The sequence below is a fragment of the Belonocnema kinseyi genome, chromosome 3, assembly GCF_010883055.1.
Source record: "Belonocnema kinseyi isolate 2016_QV_RU_SX_M_011 chromosome 3, B_treatae_v1, whole genome shotgun sequence".
Classification (NCBI taxonomy): Eukaryota; Metazoa; Arthropoda; class Insecta; order Hymenoptera; family Cynipidae; genus Belonocnema; species Belonocnema kinseyi.
The window spans coordinates 8,287,107-8,304,929 of record NC_046659.1 but is presented as its reverse complement, the minus strand read 5'-3'; the positions used below and the strand labels follow the sequence as shown (position 1 = coordinate 8,304,929).

The window sequence follows — 17,823 nt, the reverse complement described above, 5'->3', positions numbered from 1 at the left end:
CATATTGTCCGACGCCTCAACTCAGCGCACTGCTTACGCGAAACTCCTACGTTACAGGTTCGTTCGATTCTCGCTGTTCGTCGTCATTCAAACCAGCAGAGTTGAACGGAGCGAAACATAGAGAGTATATCTATATCGACGCACTGATGTTTAACGCCGAGATTTCGCGTATGAAAGCATTGAACGGGTCAGGTTTCGCTTTGCGTAAAAGGTTAGAAGGGTTTGGTGTGCTCGGCGATTTTCTTCTTTCAAAAAAAATGGAGCAACGAGTTTGCATTAAATTTTGTGTGAAAAATGGAATCCAGTGGTCTAAAACTCTTGAAATGTTGACAGTTGCATACGGTGAGTCTACTCTGAGTAAGAAAAATGTGTATAAGTGGTACAAGCTGTTCCAAGAAGGCCGAGAGGATGTCGAAGACGAACCTCGCCCTGGACGTCCCAGCACGTCAACAACAGATGAAAACGTTCAAGTAGTGGAATAAATGGTGTTGAAAAATCGCCGAATTACCATCAGAGAAATTGCTGAAGATGTTGGCATATCGGTTGGCTCATGCCATCCTATCTTTTCAGACGTTTTAGGCATGAGACGTGTGTCAGCGAAATTTGTTCCAAAACTGCTTAATTTTGATCAAAAGATCCGTCGCATGGCCATCGCTCAGGAGATGTTGAATGAAGTCAATAATGATCCTGATTTTCTCAAAAGGGTTATAACTGGGGATGAATCGTGCGTATATGGTTATGACGTCGAAACTAAAGCCCAATCGTCTCAGTGGAAGCATCCTGAGTCTCCAAGACCGAAGAAAGCACGTCAAGTTCGGTCAAATGTGAAGGTTTTTGCTCACTGTCTTCTTTGATTACCGTGGCGTAGTGCATCAGGAATTCTCACCACAAGGTCGTACGTTCAATAAGGAGTATTACTTTCAAGTTATGCGATACGCAAAAAACGTCCGGAACTTTGGAAAAAGAATTCGTGGCTTTTACATCGCGATAATGCACCTGCTCATTCATCGTTGCTTGTGAAAGATTTTCTGACCAAAAACAGCACCACAGTCATGCCTCAGCCTCCATATTCACCGGATTTGGCCCCCAGTGACTTTTTTCTTTTCCCAAAGCTGAAGAGACCCATGAAAGGGCATCGATTTTCAACGATTGAGGAGATAAAAACTGCATCGCTGAAAGAACTCAAAGCTATACCACAAAATGATTATCAGAAGTGCTTCGATGATTGGAAAAAGCGTTGGCACAAGTGTATTATATCTGAGGGGGATTACTTTGAAGGGGACAACATAAATATTGAGGAATAAATGAATATTTTTTGAGAAAACCATAAAGTCACCTTATTTTTTGAACACACCTCGTATATGTACGTATGTGTATATATATACGTGTGTGTGTGTGGACATTTTTCCGGAGAATCTGACAACTGGGCTATCAATTATTGTGTGTATAATGCAGCGAGAGCTTTGGCCGATGCGAACCGTAAAACAAAACCAACAGTTGATCATAAGACCAAAAGACGAATTTATCAACTAGCCATAAAGATTGGCTGGACAAGACAGTACGCATCCCGCATTCAGTGTGTGATTGACTACATCACATCTGGCAGGAATTCTACCGTCAAGGTTCGAAAGTTCGCGCGCGAACTCCGGACCCGTTATCACACATTTAACAAGTCAAAGTTGCTAACCATCAGGCAGCATATTTTTGAGAGAATACGGATACTATCTGACGCTAAGAGAAGTCTAGAGCGGAGGGAGAGGTGGGTCAGAGAAAATCAACAGTTTTTCTCTGACCCATCTCGACTCTTCCAAGACCCTCCGGTTACTGTCGAACGCCCACCCAAACCAGAGGAGGTCGAAGTATTTTGGAGAGAAGTCTACGAAGTGCAGCATAGACTGGACGTCGACTCGGAAAATATAAATAGCTTCAAGGAGTTATGTGTTGCCCTCATAAGACCTGATAAAGAATGCCCACCCATCACTACCGCGGAGGTGAAAAAAGTATTAAGAGGGATGAAGAACTATTCCTCACCGGGACTAGATTGTATCAAAACCTTCTGGTGGAAGAAGTTTTCTTCAACCCATCAGTATTTAGCCCGTATTTTCACCTCATATTTGAAGTCAGAAGAGCCGATTCCGGAGTGGTTGGTGGAAGGGCGCATAATACTCCTGGCATAGCGGGATGTCGGAAGAACCTGCTCATCGATAGATGTGTCTGTAAAGATGCAGCATTCTGCCAGCGTGACCTATCGATGGCCTGGATTGATTATCGGAAAGCTTTCGATTCGACCACCCATAGACTTATCATCTGTCTTGTGGAAGTCTTAAAGGTTCATCCGCAAATAGTTAGGTGCATATAGAGATTGATGCCGCTTTGGAAAACCAGATTTACTATCTCATCTGGAAAACATCGTGTGACAACTAACAAGGTCACCTTTCAGAGAGGGTCTTTCAGGGCGACACCATGAGCCCACTCCTCTTCTGCCTTACATTATTGCCACTATCTCTAGCACTTCGCCATTCCGACGGGTACTTGTACGGCAAACCTGCAGATCGAAAGTACAAGGTCACTCATGGATTTTACATGGACGATCTTAAGATCTATGCTAAAAACAAAGAGCAACTACATCTAGCTCCAGGGATTTTCGAACGATATACTAAGGAAATTGGAATGGAAGTTGGGTTAGACAAATGCGCCAAGGTTTATTTGAAGCGAAGAAAACTTAATGGCATCCCTGAAGATCCTGAGCTCGTTGATAGAAGCTCTATACGACACCTTTGCGCTGGAGAGATTTATACATACCTGGGCGTGCCACAGAGCCGCATTCAGGATGTGACATCTATAAAGGATACTCTCGGAAGCAGATACAAACGTCTCATCCGACAGATTTCGTCTTCCGAACTGTCGGCGAGGAACAAAGTATCTGCAACAAACATGCTTGCCGTCCCGGTACTACTCTATTCATTTGGAGTAGTTCCATGGACGAAGAACGAGTTCAGATCCCTTGATATCGGGACAAGAAAGGTTATGCACATGAACAAAAGCATGCATCTTAAGTCTTCAGTTCCGCGACTGTACATCTCACGCCGTCAAGGTGGTCGCGGAATATTGAGTCTTGAATGTCTTCACAACAGGATTATTCTGGGTACAGCACATAGCGTATTAACCCCTAATACATAGTATTAGGGGTGAGCAAAATGAATCAAATCTTATCTATCTCCAGTACTCACTCCTGAAAGCCCGGATTAAGAAAGCACAAGAGAAAAACTTTCGTGAACAGCTCCTCGATAAGAGAATGCACGGCATCTTCCACAGAAATGTGAAGAATCAGTCAATGTCTTGTGAGCTAACGTTTGCTTTTCTTAAATCGCCCGGATTGAAGTCTAGTACGGAGGGTTTCATTTTTTCATGCCAAGACGGTGTCATTTCCACCTTAACATACCGTCGCCACATTTTGAGCCAAGACGTTCCTGATGATAGCTGCAGGGCGTGCCATGCACACCCCGATCATTTAGCTCACATTCTATCTAGTTGTCCAACTCACGCGGGAACGACCTACATCCAGAGGCACGATGCGGCACTAAGAATGCTTTATTATCATCTCTGTCACTCTTACGGCATTAACCTTAATATCACTCCTCTAAATGCACCTAGGGAAATCGAGTCAATTTTCGAGAATGGGAAGTGCCGCATATACTGGAACTTTATATTCTCGACAATTGTTTCTGTTGCTCTCTCGAGGCCTGACATGGTTCTTCTTGACTTCGAGAAGCGAACCATGTTCGTTATCGAATTTTCGGCACCAGCTGACAAAAACGTCATAACCAAGGACAATGAAAAGAAAGAGAGGTATCGAGACCTTATAAGGGAGTTGCAACGATTTTACCCGGAATATTCTGTTAAACTAATCGTCGTTATCATCGGCGCTCTTGGAGGTGCCAAGCTTTCACTTGCTAAGGGCCTAAAAAGCATCCCTGCGTGTCAAGAACATGCTAAAACACTTGCGGGAAAAATGCAGAAGGTGCTAGTCCTTGGGTCGCTCCGTGTTCTTAGGGTGCGCGAGGCTTTTGCTGGATCGTCGTATTGATTCCTTTACAGACTGTAACCACCTATCTCATGGTCATGAGACGTGGTTGTGGCTGAAATTTTACCGCGATTTCGCTGGGAGCGGGTGCAATTTTCCAGATTAGCACCCGCTTCCGGCGAAATCCTGTAGTTGTCCTTATGACAAATTTATATATATATATATATAATGTAAAACCGTGCCGAAAGCTGAATGGCATCTGTGTCAAAAATTGTCAAATGGGCCACTTTTTTTGTGGGTTGTGATTTTTCTTCGGGAATGCGTTTATTTCACATAAATAAAATGGACCTAAAACATTTTTGCAAAATTTTCAATTTTTGAGTCGTTATTGTTATTTAACTTTTTTTAGCATTGTTCTCGTAATTAATTTTTTTCTCCCGATCGGTACAAACAATGGCCATAATTTTTGGCACGTTTCGTTAAATATGTTAATTCTATAAAGTAAAAATCATTTTACCATCGTTGCATAAATATTTATGGAATCAGCAACAATTTTTAGAAACAAATATAATTCGTTCTAACTTCTTAATTGATTTCAATACTTTAGTTGACTAATTACGATAGCTGGTTTAATTACGGAGATTTTGGTAACAAAAATTAGGGAACTCGCATATCAACAAATGTTGTGCGTGTTTTCGTGTTGACGTTCCGCGCTCCATGTCGCGCGACGTACGATATTCACGAGGTTGAAGTTTGTCACAGATATGGATTTCAAAGTTGTATAATTAATTTGAAAAAAAAACTAAGAGTCATATCAAAAACGTAAAAACATTTCTAGATTCGTCTCAGAAATATCTCTGTGTGCATATTTTTTTTTTGTTTAAACAATTTGTTAAACAATTACGCTATTTTTTTATCTTTCTGCAATTGTTATAAAAAAGTATGCACTGGATCGAAAAACCAAGTGCACCATTGCATTCCTCACGAAAATGTCTATATGTGCATTTATTGTGTTTTGTAAACCCATTTTTTAAACAATTAGAGCATTTATGGTTCAGCGCACTGTTGCTCCGTGCCCGTAGATATGGATTTGAAAGTTGTGTAATTAATAACAAAAAACTAAGAGTCATATCACAAAAGTAAAGACACCTCTGGATTAGTCACGGAAATGTCTCACTGTGCATTTTTTGTTTTTTTGTTTAAACAATTTGTTAAACAATTACGCCATTTGTTATATTTCTGCAACTGTTATAAATATAGTATGCATCGGATCGAAAAACCAAGTGCACCATTGCATTCCTGTTCATAACAATTGCAGAAAGATAACAAATGGCGTAATTGTTTAAGAAATTGTTTAAACCAAAAAAAATAAACACTGAGATATTTCCGAAACGAATCTAGAGGTGGTTTTACTTTTTTGATATGACTTACTTTCTTTTAAATTAATTACTCAACTTTGAAATCCACATCTGTGGCAAACTTCAACTTCGTGAATATCGTACGTTGCGCGGCATGGAGCGCGGAACGTCAACACGAAAACACGCACAACTTTTGATATGCGAGTTCCCTAATTTTTTTTACCAAAATCTTCGTAATTCAACGAGTTATTGTAATTAGTCAACTAAAGCATTGAAATCAATTGAGAAGTTAGAACGAATTCTATTTGTTTATAAAAATTGTTGCAAATTTCATCAATATTTATGCAACAATGGTAAAATCATTTTTATTTTATAGAATGAACATATTTAACTAAACATGCCAAAAATGATGGCAATTGTTTGTACCGATCAGGAGAAAAAAATTAATGAAGAGGACAAGGCTAAAAAAGTTAAATAACAATAACGACTCAAAAATTGAAAATTTTGCAAAAATGTTTTAGGTCCATTTTATTTACGTGAAACTCTAACTTATCACGCATTCTCGAAGAAAAATCACAACCCATTAAAAAGTGGCCCATTTGACAATTTTTGACATACCTGTGTGAGGTGTCTAAAACGGTGACTGAGGGATACCAGGCGACCCCTCAGAGTACGCAGCCTTATCTTTGCATGCGAGGCTCTACAAGGATGGACAAAACCCTTTCCCTAGTTTCTCATGGGAACAAAAATCACAACACTAAACATAGTTGTAGTAAGTGCGGTCCAAAGCAATAGAACGCTCTGGGCATCCAACAAAATCACGAATTGCTATAGTGCTATAATGCGAGTGGGGCCCCTAAACGATGTTACATGGCACGACTGCATGGTATGTGGTGTGAGAAACACCCAGGGGTATGGCACTTTTCGCATCAACGTCTGCGAAACCATGCCGGACTACTCTAAAAAAGGGACTATGCAAGCCGATCGCCTACTTTACGACAGCCAGAACAAGCCGGAAAAGAGAAAGAGAGCCGACACGAGGACCAACCGTGGGCAGGCATCCGATAGAGGAAGAGCGTTGCTTATGATCCGGAGAAACATCAACACCCAGGTTTCTATCAAGCTTAAAGATCTGGCTGAAGTGGATAGGCTGGGCGAGACAGTACGCGTTCCGCATTCAGTGTGTGATTGACTATATAACATCTGGCAGGAATTTTACCGCCAAGGGGCCATTCATATACCACGTGGACACTTTAGGCTTGAGGGGGGTATGGCAAAATTCCACGTTTGTCTACGAGGGGGACCGGGGGGGTCGAGCTAGAATTCACGTGGACACATATTTCCCTAAATCTGTGAAAAAATATACTGAAATGAGACAAGGTATATTCTAGGTATATTCCAATTTTTATATTGTGCATACGCACAATATAATTTTATTTTTATTTGACTATTAGCTCCTGAGTGGTGCCAAAGCTAACTGGGAAACTGTCAAACATGTCAAAAATTCGAGTGAAAAAACGTCATTTTAGTACTCTTGAAACCCATTGGGGATGATTGTTTTGGTGCAAACAACTAACAAAGAATTTGACTGGCAGCTCCTGAGTAGTGCCAAAGTTGACTGACATTTTAATCAGCAACCGGATGAAAGTTTTGTGCTTTTCATTAACTAAAATTTTAATCTATAGGATACTTCTATAAAAATAATATGTATGTAAAAAAAGAAACTACGAAAATCTCACTTTTTATGCAAATTCACAGCTCGCAACAATGGGTTTCAAGAGTACTAAAATCACGTTTCTTGACTTAAATTTTTGTCATGTTTGACAGCCTGCCAGTCAAACTTCTTGGTAGTTGTTTGCACCTAAAAAATCATCCCCAATGGGTTTCAAGAGTACTAAAATTACCTTTTTCACTCGAATTTTTGACATGTTTGACAGTTTTTTAGTTAACTTTGGCACCACTCAGAAGCTTCCAGTCAGATTCTTTGTTAGTTGTTTGCACCAAAACAATCATCCTCAATGGGTTTCAAGAGTACTAAAATGAAGTTTTTTCACTCGAATTTTGTACATGTTTGACAGTTTCCCAGTTAGCTTTGGCACCAATCAGGAGCTGCCAGTCAAACTTATTGTTAGTTTTTAGCACCAAAACAATCATCCTCATTGGGTTGGAAGAGTACTAAAATGACGTTTTTTCATTCGAATTTCCGACCAGTTTAACGATGAATTGTTGCAAAATGCACCAACAGCTGTTAGCTAGTCAACGAGTTTTTAACTGTTGACATATGAAAACAAAAGAATCTGAAATTTTAGTGTGTACTTAAATGACGTCCATGGAATTGTCGCGACCATCCGGACATTTTGAAGATTAATGATATCTATATTTTCATAAAATACGTCCACGTGGACAAATCACGGGGGGGGGGGGGTCAAAAAGTGGTGAAAAATTGTCCACGTGGTATATGGATGGCCCCCAAGGTTCGAAAGTTTGCGCGCGAACTCCGTATCCGTTATCACACACTTAACGAGACAAAGCTGCGAACCATCAGGCGGCATATTGTTGAGAGAATACGGATACTATCTGACGCTACGAGAAGTATAGAGCGGAGAGAAAGGTGGGTCAAAGAAAACCAATAGTTTCTCTCGGACCCATCTAGACTCTTCTAAGACCCTTCAGTCATTGTCGACCACCCGCCCAAGCCAGAGGAGGTCGAATTATTTTGCAGAGAAGTCTACGAAGTGCAGTATAGACTGGACGAAGACTCGGAGAACATAAATAGTTTCCAGGTACTGTTTAATGCCCTTGTAACACGTGACGATCAATGGCCACCCATCACTAATTAGGAGTTGAAAAAAGTATTAAGAGGTATGAAGAACTATTTTGCTCCGGGACCAGATGGCATCAAAACCTTCTGGTGGAAGAATTTTGCTTCAACCGACCAGAATTTGGCCCGTATTTTCACCTCGTATCTAAAGTCGGAAGAGCCAATTCCGGAGTGGTTGGTAGAAGGGCGCACAGTACTCCTACCGAAAATGGACAACTTAGCTGACCGGAAGAATTATAGGCCAATCACTTGTCTGAACACATTGTATAAGATATTCACAGCTATCCTAAATGATAGGATGTGTCGGGAGAACCTGCTCATCGATAGATGTGTCTGCAAAGATGCAGCATCCTACCAGCGTGACCCATCGATGGCCTGGAATGATTACCGGAAAACTTTCGATTAAACCTCCCAAAGACTTATCATCTGTCTTTTGGAAAGCTTAAATGTTCATCCGAAAATCGTGAGGTGCATAGAGAGATTGATACCGGTTTGAAAAACCAGGTTTACTATCTCATCTGCAAAAAATGGCGTGTCAACTAACAAGGTCACCTTTCAGAGAGGTGTCTTTCAGGGCGACTCCATGAGCCCACTTCTAATTCTCCTTAACTATTGCCACTATCTCTAGCACTTCGCCATTCCGATGGGTACTTGTGCGGCAAACCTGCAGATCGAAAGTACAAGGTCACTCATGTATTTTACATGGATGATCGTAAGATCTATACTACAAACAAAGAGCAACTACAGCTATCTCTAGGAATTGTCGAATGATACGCTAAGGAAATAAGAATGGAATTTGGGTTGGACAAATGCGCCAAGGTTTATTTGAAGCGAGGAAAACTTAATGGCATCCCTAAAGAGCCTCAGCTCGTCGATGGAAGCGCTATAAGGCACCTTTGTACTGGAGAGACTTATACAAACCTGGGCGTGTCTCAGAGCCAGATTCAGGATGTAACATCTATAAAGGATACTCTCAGAACCAGATGCAAACGTCTAATCTGGAAAGATTTGGTTTTCCAAACTGTCGGCAAGGAACAAAGTATCTGTAATGAACATGTTTGCCGTCCCGGTAGTGCTCTATTCATTTAGAATGGTCCCATAGACGGAAAGCCATAGACGGAAGAGAGGTCACGAAACACGAAGTGGGTAAAGGAGCGTTTTTGTACAAAGCAGCAGAGGAGGCTGCTGAAACACTCATACTTAACTTCAGTGTTAGGGGTAAGTAAAATGCATCAAATATTATCTATCTCGAGTACTCAATCCTGAGATGCACTAAGAGCACTAAGAGTACTTTATTAAATATCGCTCCTCTAAATGCACCTAGGGAAATAGAATCAATTGTCGAGAATGAGAAGTGCCGCATATACTGGAACTTTGTATTCTTGACAATTGTTTCTGTTTTACACTCGAGGCCTGATAAGATTTTCCTTGACTACGAGAAGCGAACCATGTTTGTTATCGAATTTTCAGCTCCAGCTGACAAGAACATCAAAGCCAATGAGAATGAAAAGAAAGAGAGGTTATAAGGGAATCGCGACGATTGTACCCAGAATATTCTGGTAAATTAATCGTCCTTATCATCAGCGCTATTGAAGTTGCCAAGCTTTCGTTGGCTAATAGCCTGAAAAGCAATCCTGCTTGTCAACAATATGCTAAAACACTCGCAGGAAAAATTCAGAAGGCCGTCGTCCTTGGCTGGCTCCGTGTCCTTAAAGTGCACGAGATTTTGCCGGATTGTCGTATTGATTCCGTCACAGACTGTAACCACCTATCTTACGGTCGTGAGACGTGGTTATGGCTGACATTTTTACCGCGATTTCACTGGGTTCGGGTGCAGTTTTTTCAGATTAGTATCCGCTCCCGGTGAAATCCTGAGTTTGTCCTTATGACAAACTATTATTATATATATTGAAATTTGTATGGCGTATTCTCATTATATAAGCGATCACTATAAGCAACACACTTTGTTTGCAATACTAATATGTTTGTTTTTGTTTAAAAACAAATTGATTCCGAATGAAAACCATTTTTCACCAACTTTGAGCAGTGGGACGGTCATCGAAAAAATGTTAGTTAAAATAACTTAACACAAGAAAGTTGTTTAGTAGACTTTCAGAAACTTTTTCTGACAATTTGAAGAAAATCTGTAGAAAAGTTTAGAAATGGCAACGAGTTGAATTCAAAATAGGCAGCCGCTGGAGCCTTTTGTTATTCTTTGCAGCAGACTTTGAGAAAATTTTTCTGACAATTTGAAGAAAATCTGTAGAAAAGTTTAGAAATGGCAACGAGTTGAATTCAAAACAGGCTGCCGCTGGAGCCTTTTGTTATTCTTTGCCGCTGCTGCTTTGTGGCTTCGGAACGAAAGACGTAAGCGGAACACTGTAGCGGCAGCGTGTGTTGACTTTAGCTCGCTGTCATTTCCACAATTTTCGACTGATTTACTTCAAATTTTCAGAAAAACGTTTTCAAAGTCTAGTGAACAACTGTCTCGCGAGAAGTCATTTCAGCGAACATTTTTTCGATGACCGCCCCACTGGTCGAAGGTGGCAAAACGTGATTTTCGTTCGGAATCAATTTGTTATTAAACAAAAACAAACATATTACTTTTTTAAGCAAAATGCGTTGCTGATAGTAATCGCTTATATCTTGAGAATACATCATGCATTTTTATCAACAAGCGACCGAATGATCGCGAGTTGTGTTTTACAAAACATCGTTTTTGGATGTACAATTTTTTAAAGTTTTTATTGTTTATCTTGAGTTATAACTGTCGTATGAAAAAGTTTCATAAGAAAAATTTTGTCGGCCGCGTCAAGCTACATGCGAAGATATATTTTGTTTTACTTTTCCGCCACTTTTTTTATCGATAGATTATCCTGGGTGGACAATACTTCTACGCGGTTTCGAGCGCTTGTCGAGTTGTTGCATCGGTCACCTGAATTTCGAAACCAAAAAAACGAAATTTCAACATAACTCTTGTATTTTAAACCGAAAAATATTTTTCAGTCAAAAAAAGATTCTTCATAAATTACGATTTGAAGGGAAAATAATTTATACTACAAAATTAAAATTTCAAATGACTTTATTCCTAAAGTGTCTTTGCTTATTTTCTTTAATGTTATTGTATAAATATAATTGTCTTAAGTTTCTCCAAAAAATTCAAACAGTTTTTAGAAGATTGCAGATATATAAAAAAAAAGAATCTAAAACAATTTTAAAGAAAATTTGTTTATTTTGCAAGAGTTTAAACAACCTGAGGGCAAATTTGAATAATTAAAAGTAATATTGAGGCCTTTTCAAAACTTTTGAGATTTTGAAAATAACTGTTTCTATAAAAAGAAAATTATTAGAGTTAGAGCATTTTCAAAATCCAAAAAAACAATCTAAAATGAACATTTTAAGCCAAACAACGCATGATATGAAAAAAAGTCAAGAGAAGCAAAACGTCGATTTTTGAAAGCCCTACAAGATTATCATAACAATTTTTTCAATTTGGTCGTAAAAACAACATTAAGAATGAGTACTAACTATAATTAACAGACAAAATTTGTTCACCTAAAAGGATCCATAAATTTATTATTAATCATTTTTCACTAGGACGAGTAGATTTTGTTTCAATCATAAAAAATAGGATTAAAAGTAAAAAGATTAATTTTTTGGATAAAGGACAGAAAAGACGAAAGAGAACAAAGGATCCTATATAGGTCCCTGTATTAGACCATATGCAGATGTAGAATAGTTTTTCTTTGGTCGTAAAAAACAAGATAAAAAATATATAAAAACAAGGAAATAAGAATTAGTATGTTATAATTCTTATGCATATTATGAACTGTAATGATATAAATTGATTGAAATGATACATGTTTCAGCGCAGCTTAGAATACAATTTAAAGCAAAATACGAAACAAATATAAAATAATCATGGTAAATACAATTTGTGCTTTATTTTGCAATATTTGTATAAGCAATTCCAAGCAGAGTTATATAAAAAATGTATTATATTTGACATAAAAGTGTTGTTTATAATGTAGAAAAGTTGACATTTCGAACCAAATCGAGTGCGAAGCACGAGATACGCGATCAAAATGTTTTCGTTAAAGCCGGAAGAACTTTAAACAAGAGAGTTCACGATCATCAAATTACAGTTGACTGTCCGTTGACCTTTAATTTTACAAGGTCTGTGCACGAATGCGGCAGAAATGTAAAGACCGAGTGCGGAGTGCGATATCTATCACTCGCATGCCGTAGGTGAGCTCAAACTCTCGAGCTAAGCTCTTTTAACAAAATAGAATTCACAATCACAAAATTACACTGGTGAATTTTTTGAATCTTAATTTTAAAAGGTTTGCACAAGAATATGCGAAAATATAAAGACCGAACACGTAGCGCGAGGTAAATACATAATCGACCGCGAAGCGTGGGAACCAACAGTCGCGCGCCCTGGGCGCGGTCAAACTCGCGAGCGAAGAGAGCCGCGTGCCGAGCGCGCGATGAGAGCGTCCCCGCTACGCGGGCATATTTTTTTCATTACATCCCTGACTTTTCCCTAGCCAATAAAATTCCCTGACTTTAAAAATATTGTTGTTACCTACGTTTTTTTTTTACTTACCAGATTTGTTTGGCTTATGATATAAAATATCCAGTAGACTCTACGACACTTTTCGCTACGACACTTCTTGTTTCCCGATTTCTCCTTAGTTCGCTTGTCCTCACTCCTTGTGTCATCTCACGCACTGCGCCTACTGCGCAGTGATCCCAACTTTGGCATCTTGAGCTACTACGCTTACCCAGCGCAGCGACTCTCATTGGTCAGTGGCGCGTGATTCAAATCGACATAATTAACAATTATTGAAATTAAAATAGATTATGATTTTAAATTGTCCATTAATATCAGAAATAACGTAATTTGTGGTGTAAGGTTAGAAAAAAATACCAATGCGTATATTTAGCAAACAACAGCACATTTTGTTTCAATTCAAAAGGTTGAATTTATATTTCATTAACAAAGGTTTTTGAAGAACAAAAAGTTTTATTTAAAGAGCCATATGTATAGCGAAATATTGGTACAAATAGCCGCATTTTTTAATGGCAATAGACACTGCCTGGATTTTTATTATCAGCAATGTTGATTTTTGTTCCTTCTTTTCATTATGAGTGTCATTATTTGGCTTCTCTGAATTAAAAATAACTGTTCTGAGCTGCAAACGTTATTTTCTGGTATTTAACTAGTATTATTGTTTTTTGCATTGGCAATTTTTACATGAACTTGTGTGAATATTCATACATATTATATTAAATGTTAGAAATATATTTATTTAAAAATTCGTTGGTGAAATAAAAGTTAGTCTTTGAAACTAAAAAAAACTATTAATTTTAAAAAATGTACGAGTTATTATCTTGCCCTCACCTTAAATCACAATTTGCGTAATATTTGTGACACATAAAAACACTGATAAATTCCAAGCATAAGGCGCTTCATTGTCTGCCTTTCGCGGGCTTATTTGAAATGATGAAGAATAGATTTTAAAAATTTATTCTTATTAATGAAAAATAATTATATTTTAATATGTTGAATTGGTACGTCAATGAAGCGCCTTATGCATCGTATTCGCAGTAGCTGAAAGTGCCCGAGTTGGAAGCACTGGTTATACGTAAAAACAAGAGAATCAGCGGTTAGCTACTCTACTGGCTGGCTGCAGTCTCATGTATCGGTGTGCACGATACAATTTTCTGCTCCCGCTGTTACAGAGGGCGTGCGTGTAATCTTGCCAATTTACAAACTTTAGGGTTTCTATCATAAAATTGATGCTGAAGATACGTAACATACTTTCGACCGAGGTATGGAGAGAAAATAGATTTTATTTGATATCTTCTATAATATTGATCTTATCGAAATACATGGCATACAAACGTTGTTGTGAAAATTACTCCTTAAAAAACCTGTGAATATTAATAAAAATCCTTTATACGTAAGTAATAACTATATTTGGGTTACGCAGTAACTCGGGCCACTCGAGAAATTTTAAAGTGCCTTATAATCTCTACTTTTTTCACAAGTTTTCAGTTCTTAGTAAATCATTAATGTTATGTATATCTTTTTCAGATTACTACAAAATGAGTAATGAGTTGAAATTTATGCGCCTACTTATACGACAAATAAAGGGTACGTCACAATGGAAAACTGCACAGGATAAAAGAATGGTACAATACATGCTGAATGAAACACGTATACACAAAGAAACATGTGAAATATTCTGCAAAGCCCGCACAGAATTAAAATTATTAGCAGAGAATTATTTGCTTTACCTTATTTCACTTAAAAAATATCAAAAAATTCAAACCCAGTTTGCTGGAAAGGGCGAGCGACGTGTTCAAGAAACTGCAGAATTAGTAGGTTTTAAATTGCCTAATAATCCAAAATGAAATATTTAATACTTGTTTTATCACATATCAATAAGATTTTTCTTGATGAATGATCATGTAATTATGTAATAAAAAACTGTTAGATTTGCCGCACTCGTTTAGATAACACTATTTTGACATGCTTTCATGGCGAAATCGTTTCTATAAAACACATTTATTGTCACTTTATGCTTTCGCGCCAACGCAACGGTCGTGATGATGTTATTTTTATGTAGGCTCATCTTCTGCACTAAAATATTCCATGCATCGAAATCTTATATGATCAACTGTTCATATCTTTACACACAAAGTTGAATTTCCATTTAATAATATTGGAATACATCTAAAAATAATGTATTTGAACGTAAAATTTGGTGACCAACTATTCAGACAAACTTTAATATGACGGAGTCTATGATATAGCATACTTACCTCATATACAATCGCCTGAACCTGTAGAGCTCCTTGTTTTGTTTATGAAATTCACGCTGGAAATAAATGAGTAAAATGCTAAATTTATATGTAATATTCGTTTTAATATCGTAATATCGTTTTAATATTAGTTTTAAAAACCTATTTTCAACAATCATTATTATTTAAAAAATATCAATAGAGAGTCCAATATGGTGCATAAAAAAATGTTGTATAATAACAAGGCCAACTCCAACTCAGTCTTTAAAACTCTTCTGTGACCATACGATTTTTTAGCCACGAACTATATAAACCAGATATAGTTTTAAGGGTTTGAGCCATCGCTGATTTCAAATTTGCCATTACTTTTGCAAAATTAATTTGTTTAAACAAACTAATTTTTTAAAACTAATCGCATGATTGGATTGAGGGTACTCAAAAACCCCTCAAATAATTTATGTGGTGTTTGTATTTCCTTTGCCTTTCTTATGAGCATAAACAGTTTTATTATAATTTGAAATCAGCTATGCCTCGAACCCTTAAAACTATATCTAGTTTATATAGTTTGTGGCTAAAAAATCTTATGGTCACAGAAGAGTTTAAAAGGCTGAGTTGGCGTTGGCCTTATATAACATTTTTTCATCTGCCATATTGGACTCGCTATTGATATCTTAAAAATAATAATAAGTATTATTAGCTTCCGTTTCCAGTACTGATAGAGGATACACGGTGTTTTTCGAGTGCGATCATTTTTTGGCTGAGGAGAAGTAAAAAGTTGAGTGAGTATGGTGAGGGTGTGGTGATCAAGAGTGCTGACTTGGGGATCGTCCATAAATTACGTAACGCGTTTTTCTTTTGTTTGAATAAAGACGAGCATGAAATTGATGTGAAGTTGAGAAAGACACAACGATATAAACAAAAGAAAAAAGTGTTACGTAATATATGGACGATCCCTTGAAAGTGCAAGTGTTAATGAAGGGAGTGAAAGAAAGTGAAAATTTAAACGGAAAATAAAGTTGACGAAACTTGATTTTGAGGTTAGGTTCGCTTGTGTGATTTACTGGGCTTCTTGGCAGTAAGAAGGAGTTCGAAGGGTAAGAAAAAGTGAAATAGATACAAATTGTAAAAAAAAAAATCAGTCTAGGAGGGCGAATTTTTGGAAAAAGTAGCGACGTAGACAAGGCAGGCAGTGAGGGAAGTGCAGATGAGACTTTACTACGCCTTTGCATCCCGTAGCTCGGAGTCGCGGGATTTGTTGCGCAGGTGAAAACAGTTGGCGAGCGCGATTAGCAGCGAGAGCGTCAATAGCGAAGGGGAAAAAACGGGGGATGGTAAAAGGAAAAGAGAGCGGGTGGGCGACGAGGCAGAGAGGCACAATGACTTGAAAAAGGCAAAGACAAAAAAATAACGCCGGAGAGAAATAGGGATGAAGGGGATATGTTCCTAAAGTTAGAAGCCCTTATAAAAAGATTTAAAGAGGAGACTTGCGGAAGATTACATGAGACATGTGGAAGAGTGAATGATATGCAGAGACAAGGGGAAGAGGCAAAAGACGAGGTAAGAAAAGTGAGACAAAAGTGGGAAGAATGGGATCAATTATGGAAAGGAGAGAAAGAAAAAGTGTGGAATAAACTGGAAACCATAGAAAATAGGCAGAGAGAGAATGAGGAGGTTAGGAAAAAGGACATGAAACTGCTGGGAGAGAGAGTGAGTAAATTAAAACTAAGGAATGAATGTAAGGTGAGCGAGAAAGGAAGTATGGAAGAAGTGAGAGAATGCGAGGTGGTCAAGCATGAGCAAAATGAAAGGTGGCGCTTGAGACTGATTGAGATTGAAAGAAGAATGGAAGGGGAAGAGAGAGCAAAAAGGAAAAAGAACATAATAGTGAAGGTTTTGAAAGTAGAGAGTGAAAGGGCAGAGGAAGAAATTAGGAAGGTGATGAGATGTATGTTTTAGTGAACTTGGGGAGAGAGCAAGACAAATGTGAAGTTTTGGAGAAAAAGAAGTTGTTGAAAGGAAGAAAAGAAAGAATAGAAGAGGATCTGACGTGGCGGGAAAGAAGAAGAAAGTGGTTAATCGAGCGAAAGGCATGGACTGAGAAGTGTAAATGAAATAGGGTAAGAATTGGCAGAGATAGGATATGGGTCAACCGAGAGATATGGATTTGGCACGATGAAGTAGAAGAACTGAGGCAGGGCCGGAAACGGATAGTGAATGAAGGGGGCAAGGAGCACGAAAAGGGGAATGTAAGGATCACGGGGGGAGGGAGGGTTAAAACGGCAAGAGGACCTGCATGAAAGAGATAAAGGAGATAAGTACAAAAAAAGCGACGTGCAAGTAGCGTTCTGGAACCTGTCAGGATTAAAAAACAAGGACAAAGGATTTTGGGGAGAAGTGCAGAAATGGGATGTGATAATGATGAGTGAGACCTGTGTGGATGAGAAAGAGTGGAAATGCTTGAAAAGGATATTACCAACATCATATGAGTGGAAGAAGCAAGCAGCAAGAAAGGAGCACATGAAAGGGAGAGGAATGGGTGGCATGATGCCAGGAGTAAGAAAAGAACTAGTGGTAGAGAAAGGAAAGAGAGAGTATATAGAAGAAAGTGAGGGTACAATGGTTAGAAGAATAAAATTAGGAAAAGTTGTTTGGATGTAGTATGCGTGTACAGAAGAAGAAGATAAGAGGGAAGATGGAGAACAATTCGTAAATGGACAGAGGAGAAAGAGGAGAGGCCGGTCCTAATAGGAGGAGATTTGAATGCATGGACCGGGGAACAAGAGGGAGAAGTATGGGATAGAGAAAAG

At 38.3% G+C, this 17,823-nt stretch overlaps 1 protein-coding gene across 1 annotated transcript in view; it reads left to right on the top strand.

Moving 5' to 3' along the window:
• Positions 1-14,418, top strand: part of LOC117169382 (SRR1-like protein) — a 67,613-nt gene extending 53,195 nt beyond the window's left edge. Inside the window, exon 3 of the mRNA XM_033355739.1 lies at positions 14,307-14,418. The gene's annotated coding sequence lies outside the window, so the exon portion shown is untranslated. The remainder of the gene's footprint in view (positions 1-14,306) is intronic.
• Positions 14,419-17,823: the final 3,405 nt, after the last annotated feature.